Source organism: Apodemus sylvaticus, chromosome 1 (genome assembly GCF_947179515.1).
Source record: "Apodemus sylvaticus chromosome 1, mApoSyl1.1, whole genome shotgun sequence".
In the NCBI taxonomy this organism is placed as follows: Eukaryota; Metazoa; Chordata; class Mammalia; order Rodentia; family Muridae; genus Apodemus; species Apodemus sylvaticus.
Genome location: NC_067472.1, coordinates 182,120,689 through 182,136,114, shown reverse-complemented (window position 1 = coordinate 182,136,114; position 15,426 = coordinate 182,120,689).

Below are 15,426 nucleotides of genomic sequence, written 5' to 3'. Positions count from 1 at the left end.
GCTTTATGTTGTCATTCTTTAAAAAGATAGTTTATTTTGATATTGCAAAAACACAATTGAGAGATTTCAAACTTCCTTTAAAATGTTTAGAGGTTTACAACATTAAAAAAGGTTAAAAAATCACTGGCTTGCCGGACAGTGGTGGCGCACTTCCAAGAAGATAATGGGCACAGGAATTGGTGGATAAAGGACTCCACCTGGATCATAGTAATGCTAACCACTGGGCAAGACTGTACCACTGCTAGGGCTCAGTCCTTGTGGACAAGCAGGACATGGAAGAGCTGATTGCCAAGTTTGCCTAGATAAGGTGAGGTCAGTCTCTCCCATGTCCTCCTCCTCAGAAAAGCCTCTCATCTTTTGGGCTGCTAGGAGCCAAACTGACCTACTTTATGTTTAGAGTTCATTTTAAAGATAAGCTTAGGTTTTGACCTCTCCTCAGCTACAGACCTTGGAGAGATTGGATGGTAAATGGTCACTGTGCCCTCCCAGAAGAAGAAAACATCTTACAGCTGCCAGAGATTCACCTTGGCATAATGCCCTGGCTACATGGAAAATCCCACTTGCCTTATTTCTTCCCCTGCCTGTATAAATTCCCTGAGAAAATACAGTTTTTTTGGGGACTTGAACAGAGTTGGTCTTGGCCTCAACTTCGCGTCTCCTGTCTCTATTTCTCTGCCTTTCTCTCCTAGGGCCCGCTGTTGAAAACCCCTGCAGGCCAGGGCATTGGGCCTGAAGTCCAAAGATGCCTCTGTTCCCAGTGCCATGCAGACAGTCTGAGACGACTGGCTAGGTGATGGACTATGGACTAGTCTCTGTCTTTTTAATGGATACATAGGCTATATAGACTATAATTTATCCTTCTCAGGTCTCTGATCAAATTGACAGCTAGGCTAACTGTAGCCTGTCAGCCAGGGAACAACGGGCCACTGGGCTCCTCATCCAGGTAATCAACCACCGACGTTGGTCAGTTGTCAGTCAGTTCATTAATTAATTAAAGATACTAACTCTCTTATTAAAAGACGACAAATGAGTTTGCCTTGCTCACAGCCCTCATGCTAAAAGACATAAACAGATGTAGATGTAACTTTTCACTAAAAAAACATGTTTTGTTTGTTTTTTTGTTTTGTTTTGTTTTTTTGTTTTGTTTTGTTTTTTCGAGACAGGGTTTTCTCTGTGTAGCCCTGGCTGTCCTGGAACTCACTCTGTAGACCAGGCTAGCCTCGAACTCAGAAATCCACCTGCCTCTGCCTCCCAAGTGCTGAGATTAAAGGCGTGCGCCACCACCGCCTGGCTAAGAAACATGTTTTATACTTTTGTTAAGACTTGGAGGCATGAGTCTATTTCTGGTGTCTTACAGACACCTATTGACTGTTTATTCTACCCTATGGATTTTAATGCAATGGTAGTGCTAATATACCTCCTTTTATGAACTGAAAATTCATGTAAACCTCAGGGAATCAAAGAAGTCCCAAGAGTTCTGCCACCTGCCACAGGTCAGACAGAGTCCACATAAGGACACCTGCCTGTTCCTGGAAATGGGGCTTTCCCTTGGTCCTGGGACTTCTTAGCTTCCCCAGTTACCAGAAAACTTTAACCTCTGTTTCTAGTCACAGCAGATTTTCACTTGGCTGACATCGAGGGATCACCTGCGGACTGCAGGCTGCTGAGCTAGCTCTGACTTGCTGAAAGCTGAGATAAACCAGTCCAGGTGATGTGATTGCTCCCTGTCTTTCAGCTGGACCAGCTAATCAGCTGCTTTTAATAAATACCCCATTCATTTCAGCCCTTCTTGGCCCTGATAATGTCATAGTGAAAACTGGAAGTCCTTACAGAAGAAAACACGTCATCCACTGTCCTACCTAACAGGCTGAAATGCTAAGTCAAAGGAAACTCCCTGGCATAAAAGACAAGTGCTGTTTATAGCCCAAATGATATACCAAAAATGGGTCCAGATTTGCCAACTTATAGATTCATTAGTTAACATAGGTCTACAGAGTTATAGGACACTTGACCTGCTTTATATAGAACAAAAAATGTTATGCGGATTTTAAGAAATTATTGCTCCAGGCTGGAAAGATGGCTCAGTGGTTAAGAGCACTGACTCTTAACCACTATTCTTCTGAAGGTCATGAGTTCAAATCCCAGCAACCTCATGGTGGCTCACAACCATCTGTAATGAGATCTGATGCCTTCTTCTGTGTCTGAAGACAGCTACAGTGTACTTACATATAATAATAAATCTTTGAGCCAGAACAAGCAGGGCTGGAGCGAGCAAAGGTCCTGAGTTCAAATCCCAGCAACCACACGATGCCTCACAACCATCAGTACAGCTACAGTGTACTCATATACATAAAATAAATACATAAATCTTTTAAAAAAGAAATTATTGCTTCTATATAAACCATTCAAGATTATAATCTGATTGTACTCAAAAACATTACCAAAAGGGGATCTGAGATAAAATAAATGACTAGTGGTTCCATCCATTTTCAGGCTATTTTTAGATAGTAACCTTGATGGTTATTAAACCCAAAAATAAACAGATTCCCAACATAGGGTCAAAGATTCAACCCAATATGCAACTCCAGGGGGGAATATAATTCCCCAAATTAATCTGTAAATCCCACCTGCTCGGGAGCCAAGTAATTTCCTAGAATGCTTAGAATTGTAGTTCTTGGGAAATAACAAGCCTTAGGGGAAATATTACGGCCTTTTGGGTTGTCTTTGTGAGCCTCTGCAACAGGTAGCCAGAGGCCATTCCAGCTGGGAAATTTGGGGGCATGGTCCCGGCCAAAGTCCATTTTTTGGTCAGTATTTAATATTTAATAATTGCTTGCTTTAAATTTGGTCCCAAATGGTGAGGTTAGCTTTTCTGGCACATAGAATGTTTAACAGTACCTGCGGAGGCTAGAAGAGGGTGTCAGCCCCTGAAATTGGAGTTCCACGTGGTTGTGAGCTGCCTGCGTGTGATGGGAATCTCTCACCATGGCGAGAGAGATGAGCTCAGTCCTCCTTGTGGACAGCCCCTACCCTCAGTAGGGGAGAAAGTGTTTCATTGGATGAGGACGCTGAAACGTAAGCGCTAGAGTCCGGTCATTCGGGGATAAGAGAGAGGTCTATAGGATGCCTTGGGAAGTGTGAGTTCTGGAGAGCCACATAGGTCCAGGACAGGTCTGATGTGCTGTGGGAGTGAGCAGCGTGAGTCCCTGCAGCAGAGGGAAACTCAGTCTCAGGCAGGATTCTGATTAACAGCAGCCACTGGGGTCTTTCATCCAATATGTGTGGCTAGGACACCGCTGTTTTCTGTCCTCACTGTCCAGAATGCTCTCTCTCTCTCTCTCTCTCTCTCTCTCTCTCTCTCTCTCTCTCTCTCTCTTAAATATTTATGTAATGTATATGAGTACACTGTCACTGTTTTCAGACACACACCAGAAGAGGGCATCGGATCCCATTACTGATGGCTGTGAGCCACCATGTGGTTGCTGGGAATTGAACTTAGGATCTCTGGAAGAGCAGCCAGTGTTCTTAACCACTGAGGTGTCTCTCCAGCCCTCTTTCTCTGTTTTTAATTCTCATTTCTCTTCAGTGCTCGTGTATGTCTGTGTGTGTGTGCACATGCGTGCATGCGTGTGTGCATGCATGCGTCCGTGTGCACGTGTGTGTTGTGTACACCTCTGTGCTGGCAGGCCCTGCCATTTTGTGTACATGTGGTGGCCAGAGGAAGATGGCAGGCATCGCTCTTACTACCTGAAAGCAGGTTCTCACTGAGTGTGGACTCCTGGCTCTGAGCCGCTGAGCTCCAGCTGCCCTGTCTCTGTCCTCCACCCAGCCCTTCCCTTAGCACTGAACTCACAGTGGTGCACAGCACAACCAGCCACGGGCACACTTGGCTTTCCACCTAATTGTCAGGACCATCGACTGCTAGTTCCTCTGTTTTTATTTGTTTGCTTTTTGTTCTGTTTTATTTTGTTTTTAAAGATCTGGTCTCACTAAGTAGCCCTGGCTGGGCTAGAATTTTTCACATAGACCAGGCTGGTTTTGAACTCATAGAGATATGCCTACTTTTGCTTCCCGAGGGCTTGGATTAAAGGTCCATGCTGTCTTAGCCCAGAAGCCCTGAATACCCAAGGCACAAATCGCATAACAAATGACTCCCATGAAGAAGTATGGAGAAGGTCCTGATCCTGGAAAGGATTGATGTAGCATTGGAAGGGAATATAAGGACAGAGAAAAAAAAGGAGGGAGGTGATTGGAGAAGGGATGGAGAGAAGAAGGTTTATGGGACATATGGGAGGGAGGATCCGGGAAAGGGGAAATCATTTGGAATGTAAACAAAGAATATAGAAAATAAAAATATTAAAAAAAAGGTCCATGCTGTCAAGCCTAGCCTTGTTTTGTTTTGTGACAAGCTCTGTCTATAATGTGCAAGCTGACATTGAACTATGATGTCCTTCTACCTCATTGTCCTAAGAATGACCTAAAAGGTCACTGATTACAGAGTGTGACCCTATGTGCAGTTGGAAAATCGCTTTTAATGTACTGGCCATATATGAGGTATTTCAGGTATGACATGTTTATGTGTTACTATCCTTGATGGTCAGAGACTGTGGTCATGGTAGACTTTTTGTTTCTTAAAAAAATTATTTATATTTAATTTATGTATATGAATGTTTGGCTTGAATGTATGTTTTGGCACTGCAAGTGTGTCTGATGCCTGAGGAGGCAGAGTGTCTTATGCCAGAAGTCAGAAGAGGGCTTCGGGATCCCAGGATTTAGAATTACAGACAGTCATGAGCCACCATGGGTGTACTGGGAATCAAAGTCTGCTCTCTGCAAGAGTAACAAGTGCTCTGCAAATTCATCTAGAATAACAAAAACCCCAGGAAAGCGAAATCTATTCTCCACAACAAAAGATCTCCTTGGGGGATCACCATCCCTGACCTCAAGCTCTACTACAGAGCAATAGTGATAAAAACTGTATGCTATTGGTACAGAGACAGGCAGGAAGATGAGTGGGATAGAACTGAAGACCCAGAAATGAACCCACACACCTACGGTCACTTGATATTTGACAAAGGAGCTAAAAACCATCAAGTGGAAAAAGGATAGCATTTTTAACAAATCTTCCTGGGAGAATTTCTCGTGTGCATTGGGTACTGTTGAGGGCGCGAGCTTCCTCTCTCTCTCTCTCTCTCTCTCTCTCTCTCTCTCTCACACACACACACACACACACACACACACACAAAATCATGACATTTGCCCCTCCCATCCCCAGTACCTATGTCTGGTGATCTCATGTAGCTCAGGCTAGCCTTCAACTTGCTATGTAGCTGAGGACGGTTTTAAATTTCAGATCCTCCTGCTACCTCTGTGCAGTGCTGGGAATTGAAGGCAGGGTTTGGTGAACACTACCCACAGAGCTACGTCCCCAGCCTCTAGTTTTTATTTTTATAAGGTAGGATCTCCTAAGGCCCAGGGTGGCTTCAAACTCACCTGAAATCCCAGCTCTTGGGAGGTAGAATCAGGAAGAGTAGGAGTTCATGGTCATTGTCAGCTACAGAACCAGTCCAAGATCAGCTGGATTCCGTGAGATAGCATCATAGACACCAAAGACAAAAGGGGCAGAAGAGGTAGATGGCTTAGTTGAGACAGAAGTCCCCTTACCATCCTTTAAAGAAAAAGCACTCAGAATCCACTATCTTTTTAAGGATTTGGTTGTTGTTTCTGCTTTTTTTTTGTTTGTTTGTTTGCTTGTTTGTTTGAGACAGGGTTTCCCTGTGTAGCCCTAGCTGTCCTGGAACTTGTTCTGTAAACCACGTTGACCTCAAGTTCACAGAGATCTGTCTGCCTGTGCCTTCCATGTGCCATCATTACCCCATGAAAGATTATTTTTATACTTATGTGTGTGGATGTGTGTCTGTTTCTGACCCCACAGTGCCGAAGCTAACAGGCATAGGCCCCTAAGTTCGGCTTTCTGTTGTTACTGGGAGTCTGATCTCAGGTAACGTCTTACCCCTTGAACCATCTTTCAAGTCCCTGTCTGCTTCCTTGTTTGCTCGCTTCCTTGGAGAAGGTCTTGGATAAACTGAGACTAGGCTCCCACTTGCTTTGTAGCTGAGGCTGGCCTTGAATCCTCTGGCTGCACAAGAATAAGTTTGGATCAGCAAACCCATGTAAAAAGCCAGGGTTTGTGGCATGTCTGTCATCTCAGGACTAAGGGACACATCCTGGGAACTCACTGGGCTAGTTCAGTCCAAATGGCAAGCTCCGGCTTCAGTCTAAAAAAAAAAAAAAAAATCTAAGGTGGCAGAGGACAGCGATAGAGGCAGATACCTAATGAGGACCTCAAACACAGGCAGGCACACCTGCTAACAAGCAGACGAAGTTGCTATTAACTACCAAAAGGTGGCAGTGTTGCTCACCTACTGGTCAAACCACAGCTGTCTTGTTTTCTTGTCCCGGGTTCCTTAGCTGACTCAAGGTGTATAATCTACACTACAGCTTCCCGCTTTGGTGTGCCTCTTTCTTCATAGTATGACAATTGGTTTCTTTTTTTAGTCCTGGCTGTCCTGGAACTTGCTCTGTAGACCAGGCTGGCCTCAAACTCAGAGATCTACCTGCCTCTGCCTCCCTAGCGGTGGGTTAGGGTTAAAAGCATTCCGTACCATGCCTGGCCCAAAATCTCTCTCTCTCTCTCTCTCTCTCTCTCTCTCTCTCTCTCTCTCTCTCTCTCTCTCTCTCTCTCACACACACACACACACACACACATACACACACTTATCTAGATGATATAAATATCTAGATGATATATAGATTTAAAATTTATGTGTATGAAAGTATGTCTGTGTGTAGGCCAACTATATATGGTGTCTACTGGGGCCAGAAGAGGCCATTGGATCCCCTGTAATTGGAATTGGATGTTATGAGCCACCTGACATGGGTTCTGGGAACTGAACTCTGGTCTTTTGCAAAAACAATTTATCTATCTATCACTACTATTTATCATCTATAATTATTGTTTATCATCTATCGATCATGTGTATTTTGTGTGTGTGTGTGTGTGTGTGTGTGTGTAGACAAGGTCTTAGACCCACATAGCCCAGGCTAGCCTCCAACTTGATTTGTCATTAGGAATGATCTTGAGTTGATTTTTCTTACTGCAGTTCCTAAGTGAAGGATTACGGTGCATACAACCACAGCCAGCTTATGCAGTGCTGGAGACAGAACTCCAAACTCCATGCATGGGACTCCAGTTACACTCCCCCACTCCCCAGCCCTGTGAAATCCGTCCTTATTCTTGGAACATCCCCCATCTCCTCTTACAAGTTTGTGTTGTCGGCTCAAACTATGGGAGATGTTCCTGGGTTTTGTTGATTTTTTTTGTATCTTTTGCTTGAGACCAGGCCTCATTTATATGGCACAGGCTGGCTTTGAGATCAACATTCCTGTTTCTGCCTTCTGAACTTTCTCTATGGTTGAGGTTTCTGTTTTCTTTTTTTTCTTCCTCTCTCTTCCTCCTCCTCCTCTTCTTCCTCCTCCTCTTCCTTCTCCTTCTTTCCTCCTCCTCCTTTCTTTCCATTTTGTTGTCTTTGAGATAGGGTTTTTCTATTTCATAGTCCTGGCAGTCCTGGAACTCACTATCCCTGGCTGGCCTAAAACTCACAGATCTATCTTGCCTCTGCTTCCTGAGTGCTGAGATTAAAGACAAGTGACAGCACACATGGCCACGGTTTCTGGGTTTGTTTGTTTGTTTTTGTTTTTTTGTTTCCTGTTCTGAGACACCAGGAGCCCAGCACCGCAGCTTGAAAGGGAAGTCATGTAAACACACATTCAGATTCCTAAACATTCTCCCATCTTATTATGAATTATTATGTGCACTTTACAAAGAAAACAGGCTCAGGAAATCAAAGACATGCGATTTTTAAAAAATACCTGTGTGTGTGTGTGTGTGTGTGTGTGTGTGTGTTTGTGTGTGTAAGTGTCCCTACTTCCCAAACTCTGGGATTATAGATGTGTACCACAGAGCCTGGCACCATTATTGCAGTCTGACTTTCACAGGGTCTAAGCAAACAGCTCCAGTGAAACCATTGTTGATCCAGAGAAACATCTACACACAGACACAGGCAAAGCCAGGATAGTCCCTTCAATTTTATTGGGCTATGAAATGTGATTTTTTTTTTTTCATGAAAGGGCAGCTCAGTGGCTTATGCAGATTTAGAACCTGAGCTGTGGGCCTCTGAGATGGGTGGAGACCGCTGTGTAGGACAACTGAGAAAGAACTGGTGGAGTTGTAGGCAGGTGGCCTGACAGGGGTGGTTCTTGAGATCACGGTTCGTTCGGATGTTCAGTTTTTTTGGTTGGTGGGTTTCTTGGCGAGGGCATTTCTGGAACCCTGAGTTTCTTCTTGGTGGCTGGTCACGGTCTAAGTGGGCATGTCTGTTGGGGGAGGAGCCCGTAGATGCTGGTGTCTAACCTTCATCCTACACTTATCCTATAACTAGGATAAGGACATAAATGATGCCTACACCGGCTATTATGGCCAACATATTACACCACATAGTTCGAGATGAGTACCGGTACGCGTCTTCCCATTCGCTGTTCTTATTGCATTCGTCGGTCTGTAAGGGTGGGAGTGTGAGAGTGGGTTTCTGAGACCAGAAGCTCATGGAAGGAGGGTTGGAGCCCTGTATAGCCACTGTGGGAAGGGCCCGACCCAAGACCTAGGACACAAGCAGTTGCAGGTGGCAAGCAGAAGATAGGATGAGCAGTGTCGGGGGAATAGTTTTACCTGGCGGCTGAAGAACAAGCCCAACAGGCCAAAGGGCAGGAAACATATCATCCCGATGATCGTCAGAATGAAGAAATTCCGAGCATAAAATTTCAGTTCATCTTGAGTCTGTGGACGTCCTAATTGATTATCTGTTGGCTCGTCTTCCATGATCTTTTCACTCAAAGACAGATGCTGGTGTCTTGAAAATAGAGACCAGACCCGCCGCACTTCCCAGGGCCCTACCCAGAATCCTAAGAGCTGCGCAGTCAAAGACCATTCTTCACAATGGAGATAAGAGCGTCTCCAGTCCTGATTGGCTACTCCCAAGAGGTGGGCGTGGTTGCGCTGTTTTTAGGCACTTCAGGCTTAGGAAGTGTGGTGCTGTGAGAACTTTGTTCTTGTACCCTCACAGAGATTAATTGTGGGAAAGTCTGCCTCTTGTCTCTTTCTTCTGAAAAGTACTGAGGGATAGGAGCAAGGAAGGCCTCGGAAAAGCAGGTAGATAAATTTGTAAGAAAGCTAGATTTAGCCAGGCGTCGTGGTGGCCATCTTTAATCACAGCGCTTGAGAGACTGAGGCAGATCTCCCAATGTCTGTAAATTCAGTGCTGACTTGGTCTACACAGCAGCCAGCTCTGGGACTAAATAGTGATGCCCTGTCTCAAAATAATGCCTGCCAGGTCTTAAGAGTAAAATTTTGCCTCAAGAAAGAAAGAGAGATAATAGGTAGGTAAGTTGGTTGGTAGATAGGTAGATAGATAGATAGATAGATAGATAGATAGATAGATAGACAGATAGATAAGAACTGGGTGAGCTATAGCCACTTATAATCCCAGAATTTGAGAAAGGATTTCATATGGCCTGGGCTGGCCTGGAATTCACTTCACAGCTAAGAATGAATTTGATCTCCTGACCCTCTCATTTCTGCCTTCTGAAATATAAGGATTACAGACATACTCTCTATATATCTGGAAGAAATGTATGTATGTATGTATGTATGTATGTATGTATGTATATAAGAACTGTCTTAAAATGGAATGCTACTTAAATGTAGATATAGCTTAATGGTTTTAGTCCCCCAAAACTGTTTTTTAAAAATGCAAATGGCATAGGCAATCATCAGGGTGTTCCCCTCAGATTGCCCCCTGGTTCCTGCTGCCTCCTGAATATACCTCTCCCTAGTCATTCAGTCAGTTACTGGAACCATGAAGGAGCTCTGCAGAGGCATTAGGATCTCCATCCTGTTAACTTTGTGTTGGAGAACATATGCTCGTGAGGCTAAAGTAGTAAAGTGAGTTCTTACAAGGGCCTTGGTCTTATTGACCAAAGAGACCTGTGGACTGGATGCAAAAGAGAGCTGCTTGTTTAGGGCTCGGAGCTATCAGGCGTTACACAGTAAGGGGTGCAAGCCTTTAGCTAACCATCAGCTAGGAACAGCAGGCTTCGGAAATCAGCCATGACCATATTCCTTTGGAAGAGGGCCTGAGTGTTGAATGAGAACTTAGCAGAGGGGGCACATTTTATTCTCACTGCAGGAGATCCTGACCAGAAAGCTGGCACACAGACCTGCAGGTCTGTAAGGAGCTTAAGGAGCTTGCTGTGCTCTAGTGGGAAATGAATCATATGTTCAAGCAACATGGTAATTAGCAATTCAACACCACTGGGATTCAGCTGGGCAGGGTATACACACACACACACACACACACACACACACACACACATGCATGCGTAGCCTCATATTTATCAGGCAAGTACTCTGGCACTAAGCTATCTCTGTAGCCCTTTTTTTTTTTTGGTTTTGTTTTTGCTTTTTTGAGACAGGGTTTCTCTGTGTAGCCCCGGCTGTCCTAGAACTCACTCTGTAGAACAGGCTGGCCTCGAACTCAGAAATCCGCCTGCCTCTGCCTCCCAAGTGCTGGGATTAAAGGCGTGTGCCACCACTGCCCAGCTGATTTTTTAATTTTTGAGGCTTGTTCTCACTAGTAGCCCTGGGTGGCCTGAAACTTGCTATGTAGACTCAGCTAGCCTGCCTGTATCTCTTGAGTGCTGGGATTAAAGATTTGGACCCTTATGGCTAGCTTAAAAGATCTAGTGTGGTGTGTGTGTGTGTGTGTGTGTGTTTGTGTTTGTGTGTGTGTGTGTGTGTGTCTGCCTGCCTGATGTCTGTCTGTCTGTCTGAAGGCGTCTACAAAGGCCAGAAGGGGGCATTGGATTCCTTAGAGCTGGAGTTACAAGCAGTTGTGAGCCAGCTGGCATAGGTGCTGGGAACTGAACATGAGTTCTTTGCCAGAGTTGACAAACGACCCTGACTGCTGGGCTCTCTCTCCAGGCTCCTCTCACTGTAGTTTAAAATCTGAGGCGTGGTACTCATAAGCTGCCTAGGCATGCCTTGAACTTTCATTTCTCCTGCCTCAGCCTCCCAAATACCTGGGAGTACAGGCCTGTCTGCACATCAGGCCCAGCTACAACTGTCTCAGATTACAGACAAGGACCTTAAAAACTCCAATAATAACAGCAGCAAGCTACAGTTCTGAAGCCAGCCAATTCTTTATGGAATGATTCGGGTCAAGGTGGGAAGCAGAAGAGATGACCACTGGAGCTCAGCTCACTCTCCCCGTTTCTCTTTTTATTGGCCCAAGACCATGACCATGGGCTGGTGTTCCCCATATTTAGAGTGGCTACTTCTCTACACCTTCAGGAAATATATTCCCTAGATGATCCCACATTCTGTCAAGGGTCTGTGGAGGTGGCTCAGGGAATAAAGACTTTGTTCCACAAACATGAAGACCCAAGTTCAGGTCTCTAGCACCCAGGTAAACACTGGGGTCAGTGTCCTGTTTTTACCCTGTTTTTGCATAGCTGGTAGAGACAGGTGTTCTCCAGAGCAAGCTAGCTAGCCAGATAAGCCAAACTGGCAATCTCTGGGTTCTTGTGAGAGATCTTGCCTCAATATATAAGGTGTAGAGAGACTGAAGAAAACATTTAATGTCACCCTCTGGCACACACACACACACACACACACACACACACACACACCCTCTGGCACACACATGCACCCAAACACATATGAACATGCATGCCTGAATATGGATTAGCCATCATAACTAGTATAGGAAATAAATCATTACGATCCATTTTCAGAATGCGGTGCTTTTGGAGTTCCTCAGAGAATCACAGTTAAACAGGAGGTGTTAAGCCCTTGGTCTCTCAATCAGGCAGCTAATGTCTACTTGTCTAGAATTTCCCCATCCATTCTAGGATTGAAAAGTTACCGGCAGTCTGCTATGCAACTGAGCCCTTGTTTCCGAAAAGGTGAGACTCTCTAGGCCGCAGTATACATTAGAGAAGACTTTCTACTCGGAACCATCTGGAGAGGGGGCAATGCCAGACAGCAGAAGGATTGTATCTCCAGTAAAAATCAGCCAGTGAGGACTTCAGGGGGCAGGACAATGCAATAGGAATATAAAAAGCCACTGGTTTGCATCCAATTTATTTGTCAGTTGTCTTGGCCTTTTCTGTAGGCAGATGCTCAGTATTGTAAGGTAGAAAATAAACTGTCCCACTCTTGGGACTCAGAGTCTCCAGCACTCTTATTATGAAGTGAGGATCACTGTTTCTTACACCTCAGGCTTTGGCTGAAGAACTGCTGGGCTTATGAGAAAGAAACTGAGTAGAGAAATGATCAGGTTTTGAAGTATCACAACAGGTGTCAATAGTCTCCTGGCTATGGTTCCAGTTGGCTTTCCCGACTGATCTACTGCTGGAGGGATGGCTCAGTGGTTAACAGCACCGACTGTTCTTCCAGAGGTTCCTGAGTTCAATTCCCAACAACCACATGGTGGCTTGCAACCGTCTGTAACAGGATCTGATGTCCTCTTCTGGTGTGTCTGAAGACAGCTACAGTGTACTCATATAAATAACAAACAAATAAATCTTAAAAACAAAACAAAACAAAAAACCCAGGACACCCAGGGCTACAGAGAGAAACCCTGTCTGGAAAAAACAAAACAAAACAACCCCCCCACCCCCCGCCACAAAAACAAACAAAAATTCCTGAAACCTGACTGATCTACTGGGAGGAGGGGAAGGAAAAGTTTGTGGCTTCTTAGAGTGGAAGGGACCAGTCTGGGTCTCCATGAAGATTTCAGAGCCAGGACACCATCTACCTGTTGTGTTCAATTTTGGGAGGAACTAGACGCAGGGGTGGGAAGGGCTGGGCTCAGTGGAGGTTAGGGACCAAGCACTGGGAAACAGTGCCTAATCTTTTTTGTTGTTTGACTGTGTAGCTACGGATGACCTGGAATTCACTGTGTAGACCAAGCTGTCCTCAAACTCACAGAAATCCTCCTGCCTCTTGCCTCCCAAGTGCTGGAATGAAAGGTATGTACAATACATCAGGCTATTATTGATAGTTTTCCTATTCTTACTCTATTTTTTTTATTTCTGCTTGCCTTGCCTTCCCTGCGTAATTAACTTGGTTTGAATGAGAGTGTCTTCTGCAGGCTCGTGTGTTTGAATGCCTGGTTTGCAGGTGGCTGTGCTGTTTGGTTGTAGAACTTTTAAGAGGTGCAGCCTTGCTGGAGGAAGCACATCCTTCCGATGAAATTCATCTCTAGAGGAAACCTTGTAGACTATTGTGTCCCTGTCCCCGTTCCCCCCACTCCTGCCGCCCTCCTCCCCCAAGTGCTCCTCCTATTGTGTCATCTGGGGTGGGCCCACGGCTCTGGGAAGTAGACATGGAAAGGAAGATGCTGTAGTCAGAGTTGAAAAGAGATGTGAGAGACAGCAGTGCTTCATGCAGTAAATCCCCGTGCTCCCCATGCTCAGAGATAGGAGGATCTGCAGATCGAGCTCTCCAGTATTTCTTCACGTCCTCTGGCTTTGGCACCAGAGTGATACTGGCTTCATGTACGGTGTTAGAAACGTTCTCTTCACTTTGTATCTTGAAGAATTTGCAAGCACTTTGTGTGTGTGTGTGTTCGCGCGCGCGCGCGCGCGCGCGCGCGTCCTCATGTATGTCTGGGCTTGCATGAACAGTTGGCACAGATGCACAAGGAAGAAAGAGGTGGCTATCAGATGTCTTCCTCAGTCGTTGTCCATCTTATGTTGATGTTTTGAAATAGGGACTCACTATGTAGCCTTGGCTGGCTTCGATCTCACAGAGATCTGCCTGCCTCACTGTCTTAGGGTTTCCCAGCTATGAAGAGACTTACTAAGCACTAAACCTGGAACTGGCTGATTCGGGTCGTCTGGCTGGCCCAGGGGCCTTCCTGAGTACAGACCCCCAGCAATGGGTTACAGGCATGTACTCCCAAACCTGGATTTTTTGGGAAGTGTTTGGAATCCGGACTCAGACCCTCATGCTTGTCCGGCAAGCACATTACCAATGGGGCCCTCTTCCAGTTCCATGATTTTGTTTAGATATTTTGTATTGCTTATAATATTTTCCTTGACTTTTTTGTTTGTTTTTTGAGATTGGGTTTCTCTGTGTAACAGCCTTGGCTGTCCTGGAACTTACTCTGTAGACCAGGCTAGTCTGGGACTCATATAGAGTGCTGGGATTAAAGGTATGTACCACCACTGCCCAGCCCTTGATGCTTTTTTTTAAAATTATTTACTCATTATGTATATGGATATTTGCTTATACATATGTCTGTGTACCATATGCATGCAGTGCCTATAGAGGCCAGAAGAGGGCAGAAGATCCTCTAGAATTGTAATTACAGATGGTTGCGAGCCACAATATGGATGATGGTGGTGATTGAACCTCTGCAGAAATAAATTAGCAGTGCTCTTAACCACTGAACTGTTTCTCCTGCCTCTCTTAATTTGTAAAAAAAAAAAAAAGTAATTAGAAATATTATTTTAGCCAGGTAGTGGTGGCACATGCCTTTAATCCCAGCACTTGGGAGGCAGAGACAGGCAGATTTCTGAGTTCGAGGCCAGCCTGGTCTACAGAGTGAGTTCCAGGACAGCTAGGGCTATACAGAGAAACCATGTCTCGAAAAAACCAAATCCAAACAAACAAACAAACAAACAAACAAAAGAGCAATTGTTGTGGGTTGGAGAGATGGCTCAGTAGTTAAGAGCACTGACTACTCTATCAAAGGTCCTGAGTTCAAATTCCAGCAACCACATGGTGGCTCACAACCGCCCATAACAAGATCTGATGCCCTCTTCTGGAATGTCTGAAGACAGCTACAGTGTACTTACATATAATAAATGAATAAATCTAAAAAAAAATAATAAAGAACAATTGTTGCTTTTTGCAGAGATCCTGAGTTCCCAGCACCCACATGGTAGCTCACAACTGTGTGTGACTCCAATTCCAGGGGATTCAATACCTATGTGGTGCACAGACATGCAAGCAGGCAGCGCACACACACACACACACACACACACACACTAGTTTAGGCTGTGTTTGCTTTTCACTTACTACAGCCAGAACCCCACCCAGTTTTCCTTGAGAAGAGAGACACTTGCCGTGTAAATGCTCTGAGCACTGGTTCAATTTCTGTTAAGAAACTCTTGATACAGAGATACTCAGGCAAGTAAATTTAGCCCACTGATGACAGATGGAAAACAGAATAACTCTGTTGTACCATCTAGAACCATAAAAACTGCAGATGTGTCTGACACTTCAGAGCTCATGTCCGG